This window comes from Dendropsophus ebraccatus, chromosome 6, assembly GCF_027789765.1.
Source record: "Dendropsophus ebraccatus isolate aDenEbr1 chromosome 6, aDenEbr1.pat, whole genome shotgun sequence".
In the NCBI taxonomy this organism is placed as follows: Eukaryota; Metazoa; Chordata; class Amphibia; order Anura; family Hylidae; genus Dendropsophus; species Dendropsophus ebraccatus.
The window spans coordinates 88,704,558-88,710,704 of NC_091459.1; positions in this window are offsets into that span (position 1 = coordinate 88,704,558).

Sequence of the window (6,147 nt, forward strand, 5' to 3'; positions counted from 1 at the left end):
GCTTCCTGCAAGGACAAGTCCAACCAGTTCTGCCTTTACTCCAGAGCAGGATAGATAAAGATGAAACCAGCAGATCTGATTCATTGTCATTCACCCCCCCCCCCCCCAAGGCTACAGTGTGCTCAGGTGTCTGACCACTAAAATACGTAGGCTTCTTCCCACTCAGTTTTAGAGCCTCACTTTGGTCCAATATGAGGCTTAAAAAAAGGGACCAAAAGAAAATAGACAATTTTTTAGCTGTCTTGCACATTTGGTTAGTTTTAAACAAAAAAATTGAAATAAATGTTGACTAAAAATAATGATTAAAATACTCTATACTAACGCAGCCTAACCCTATGTTCACACTATGTAAAAAACAATGTCGGGATTTTATAACAATGGCCGTTTTTCTGTAAACAACTGCCGTTATTTTTGAAACAATGACCATTGTTTGCACAGCGGCCTTTGTTAAGAAATATGGCTGTTGTTTTTACATAGTGTGAAGATAGCCTAAGGGTACAAACACACGGGGGATCCGTAGCGGATTTCTAGCTGCAGATCCCTGGCCTGTAATTTCTATGAGAAGTCATACTCGCAGAGGGATTGGCATCCTGCTGTGAGTATGTTAGGCTGGGTTCACACTGCGTTTTTGCAATCTGTATAACATATAAGTTTTATAGAAGAAACTGATGCAAAAAACAGATCCTAACAGATGCAATCCGTTAGGATCCGTTTTCCATTGACTTCCATTATTTAAAAAAAATGGATCGAAACTGATGCGTTTTTTTTTTAACGTACAGAAAAGTAGTGTTGACACTACTTTTCTGCATGGTAAAAAAAATGCATCCGTTTTGATCCTTTTTTATTTTATAATGGAAAATGGATCCAAACAGATGACACACAATTGCATCCGTTTTTTCCATAAAACGTATACGTTAAACGGATTGCAAAAACGTAGTGTGAACCCAGCCTTAGGTGACTGCTCCATTAACCCCCACCAGGCAGAGCATACTTTACCTGCTCCACACTCTGGCTTGCTTCGGGGGTTCCCGACTGGACGTCTCACTCACCCAATCAGTGCACTCCGCAGCCACCGATTGGCTGAGCAGGACGTCCAGACGCCAGGAATCCCTGAAGCAAGCCGAAGTGTGGAGCAGGTAAAGTATGCTCTGGCGGGGGGTTAATGAGGCAGTCTCCTTACATACTCACAGCGGCAGGTCAATCCCACTGCGACTATGTCTTCTCATAGAAATTACAGGCCAGGGATCTGCAGCGGATTTCGCTGTGAATTCGCAGCCAGAAGTCCGCTGCGGATCTGCCCTGTGTGTTTGTACCCTTAAGCCATTTTTTTTAATAACAACTAGAGTTGAGCAAACTTTGAGCACGCTCGGGTTCTTCCAAACCCAAGTGTGCGGCATTTGATTAGCAGTGGCTGAAGAAGTTGAATCTAGCTCTAGGGAGTCCCAGAAATCATGGATACAGCTATAACAGGTGTATTTGCCAGTAAATGACGGCTGTCCAATAAAAAATAGCTGTCATTTTGATGGTGTGTGAACATATCCTGTGGAGTTGCCATAGATTTTAGGCAGTAGAAAGTCTATACCAAACTGTGTGGTTTTTGGTGAGGATTTCTTTCTAAAGATTTGGGGCTGAATATATTAATATTTGAAAGATGTAGTCCATGTAGTTAAAGAAGTTATCCAGTAAAAAACTTTTTCTTTTTTAAATCAACTGGTCTACAAATCTCAAGTCTTCCCATACTTATCACCTGTTGTATGTCCTGTAGGAAGTGGTGTATTCTTTCCACTCTGACACAGTGCTCTCTGCTGCCACCTTTGTCTGAGACAGGAACTGTCCAGAGCAGCAGCAAATCCCCATAGAAAACCTATCCTGCTCTGGACAATTCCTGTCTTGACAAAAGATGTCAGCGGAGAGCACTGTGTCAGACTGAAAAGAAAACAAAATTTCCTGCAGGACATCCAGCAGCTGATAAGTACTGAAAGACTCTGTTAGACTTAAAGACTGTCTACTCGTACTTTATGCCACCCATTACTAAGCTTGAAGTCCGCCAGAATTTTCAGCCAGCTTCAGGTGCATATTTGGTGCAAATTAGATTGTGCCCCTTTTGTATAAACCACACCCCTTTTCCAAACCCGGTATAAAAGTGTTAAAAATTGTCTAAAATGCATAATAAATGTAAAAAGTCTTGTACGCAGCTTTTTCAGTCAAAGTAGCGGAGACACATTAGTAGATTTGGGCTAAGTTACTGTCCACTGTCTGGAAAACATGGATACAGCCAATGACTATATCCAGGTTTCCCACATAACCTTAGGGCTTTATCCAACTTCAGCAGCCACCGCTCATCAAATGCCGAACGCTCGGGTTAGGATGGACTCAAGCATGCTCGAGGTTTGCTCATCTCTACTGTCCACCAGTCTGCACTGTAAGTAGTGGTCTGGCTGGTGTGTACATAGCTATAGTTTATATATATATATATATATATATATATATATATATATATATATATTTATGCTATATTCACACTACAAAGGAACAAGTGAAAAGCTGTCCGCTTTTGCTATTTAAAAAGACGTCCGTTAATGCCGCATTTTAATTTACTTCAATGCAATGCATGGCATGACGGACATCCAATGCACACAATAACACATATACAAGATATGCAGAACTCCACCATACAAGAAACTACCTATACTGTTCTAATGTATGGGGAATAAGTGTTGGAATCAGACTCGGACTGGCCTACAGGGGAACAGGGGAATCCCCCGGTGGGCCCTACCCCTTGGTGGGCCCCTGGCAGGAGGTGGGCCTCCCTGTCTGACTCTTTCTACCAGAGAATAAAAACAATTTCTATGCTATAGAAGCACAGACAAATATATGTAAGGTACCATGTGCCTTCTTGACCTAACAGCATCTAACAGTGTCAGCAGTTTGGAACGCGAATTACAGCTGACAGAAGTCTCGTAACAAATGATAGTCAGGCAGTGCAGTGTGGGAAGATAATAAAAAACTATACTCACCAGTCCCTGTGCCCTGGACCGCGCTCTCTCCCACAGCTGCTGGAAGTTTTTCAGTCATTTTTGAACAGATTCTGTGTATGTCACGGCCCCAGCTCAATGTCACATACTCGCCTGATGGATTGCCTGCTCAGCCAGTCAATAACTGCAGCGGTGTCCATCCCCAGTCAGTGATTGGCTGAGCGGGCACATTAAGGAAGAGCTTTGGGGGCACAGGGATGGGTAAATATACTTTCTTTATTATGTTCCTGCACCCCCCTGCCTACCTGAGATTTGTTAGTTTCATGGGACTTCTCTTTTCAAGAAACTTAAGTGGCGGGTTATACTGTTTGCATAGACTGACTGAAGAGTTACTAGTAGTGAGCCAACATCGCTGGTCACATACACAGCTCTGTGCAAGGTCACTATAGTAATGTGAAAGGTTTGGTGCTTATTATATCTGGTGTAAGGTATGGTGGCCCCAAGGATCAAATTCCCAGGTGGGCCCAAGGTGGTGCTCCCCCTAAAATCCATAGGGTAGGGGATATCAAGCTTAAATATCTTTCAAATCAACTGGTGTCAGAAAGTTATATAGATTTTTAATTTATTTCTACTAAAACCCCTCAAGTCTTTCAGTACTTATCAGCTGCTGTATGTCCTGCAGGAAGTGGTGTATTCTTTCCAGTCTGACACATTGCTCTCTGCTTCCACCTTTGTCCATGCCAGGAACTTACTTTGGACAGTTATTAACTTTAGAAGCAGATATTAATGTGTCAGACTGGAAAGAATAACCACTTTCTGCTGAACATACAGCAGCTAATAAGTACCGGAAGACTGGAGATTTTTTTGATTGAAGTAAAGTACAAATTTCTGGCACCAGATTATTTGAAATATTTTTTGCTGGAGTACCCCTTTAATACTGTGGACTATTTTACTTTTAAACAACTTGACAGCCCCTTTTGTACAGTCAGCGCAGTTTCTCCATTGATCAACTAATCGGGTGATCACCGATTTCCTATGACAGCCTGGGAAATGTAGTAATACTCTTTGGCTGCCCTTTCCACATACAACGAAATCAGATTGTCGGCTGTCTCATTCATGTTAACAAATCCGCCGTATATATCTGTATACCAGTGGTTTTCTAAACTGTGTATAGAAATGTCTGTGAACCACAAGTGTCCCTCCAAAAGTTGTGAGGTATGGAGGAAGGGCTGACTGCAAAGCATTATGGGGAAGCTTGATGTCATGTGTTTCAGTCATCATCATCATCATAAGATTTTACAGCAATGGAGCAGCTTTATCAACCTGCCAGAGACAAAACGCAATCTGATTCGCCTATAGCAACCAATCACAGCTCAGCTCTCATATATTAACAAGCTGTTATAAAATTAATGCTGAGCTTTGATTGGTTGCTATGGGCAGATTAGACTGTCTAAATTGTGCATGGCAACCAATCACAGTTCAGCTTTTATTTTACCAGAGTAATTTGAGAAACGAAAGCTGAGCTGTGATTGGTTGCTATAGGCCACATCAAACCATATTATTTAGTGTTCTTAGTGTGGCCTAACCATAGGCTGTTTGCTTGGTCACAAGTGTGTTTAGTGACCTCTGCAGTAAAGCACATCGCCAGTCATTAATGGGTTAATGCTTCAGATGTGTTTACCTGCAGTAACCATGGCAACCGTGCACTGTGATGACAAGCGCTTATGTCATAAAGAAGGTTCCATAAAGCAATGCACCGCACCCTGATCAGTGCCATCTTAGATGCGCCAGAGGACCTTGAGCTTGACTACTTTACTGCCCCCTACCCTTGATGAAATTTGGATTTTCTAGCAGGGGACCTGGGTCTGTGAAGGAGAAGAGATACAGCCGCCTAGCCATCAATAAGGTGACAGATATTGCAGCCTCATCTCTCTCACATCCAGTTTATTATACTTATAGTATGGTATTACCCTCTAAGCCCAGGGGAGGGGCAGCTCTCCAGCCATGGCTTCCTCGAGGTTTCCCCCACAGTGGGGTTTTTCCTCGCCTGAGTGCTGGAGGGTGACTCTTCGTGAGTCGGGGGTCTGCCATTTTCAGTGTCGTGTAATTTTAAATAAAATTGGGACCATTTGACACCTGATTACAATGTGTTGTGTCTTTATTTTGCGTTCTTTGGTTTAACTTGGGGGAGTTGGGGGTCAATCACATATTGCAGAGTCATAAAGCTGGACATCTGCCTGCTACACAAATCTATCACCTGCACAATGCGCAAAAGTAGTAAAGAGTGGTGGCTGCAGGAACTCCTGCTTGTATGTGCATATCCCTGGATTAAAGGAACACTCAAATCTTGAAGAAAAAACATGCATCACAAGGTTTATACCTAGGTAGCTGCCCCCCCCCCCTCCCCTGCAAAATCCACAGGATAGGGGATATCAAGCTGATTGGTTGGGGTCCCAGTGGTTATGAGAATGTGGCAAACATATCCCCCTCAAATAAACAGTGGGGACAGTGCTCCATTAATTCTCTATAGGTCTTGTTATCCCTTATCCTGTGAATAACTAGGAGAGGGGTATGTTCTCCTGTACTATATGGCTGGACTCAGACTAGGCGTTTTTCAGAAATATGTCATATGGCATTTTTGGGGTTCAAAAACGCAGAGACCAGATGTTAGTCAGTGGGGAAAATTAAAAAACAACACCCATAGGACATTTTTCTGCTATGGTGTTTTTTGTGTTTTGCCACAAGCTTCTATAGGGGGGAATATTGTCATGTCTATATGGAAATTTGTGTTTTTTCCCCAGTTCTTCAACATAAAACCTGGAATCAGATGATAAAGAATCACATGATTTGTACCGAAAAAGCCCCACAGGGGATAAAATGAGAACTAAACTTTACACTAAAATGAGAACATGGCAGAAAAAGTGCCAGTAAAAAAACACCAAAAAGCAGGAAGATGTGCAACAGTCTTTAACTTGGTTCACATTTGTAGTGAATTCAGAAGAATTAAATTGGTACTTTTTTTCTTTCAAATCAACTGGGATATAAAGAATTGTAGTTAACGTTTTTTTAAAAAAAAACAGTACTTATCAGCTGCTGTATGTCCTGTAGGAAGTGGTGTATTCTCTCCAGTCTTACTCTGTGTTTTCTGCTGCCACCTCTGTTCATGACACAA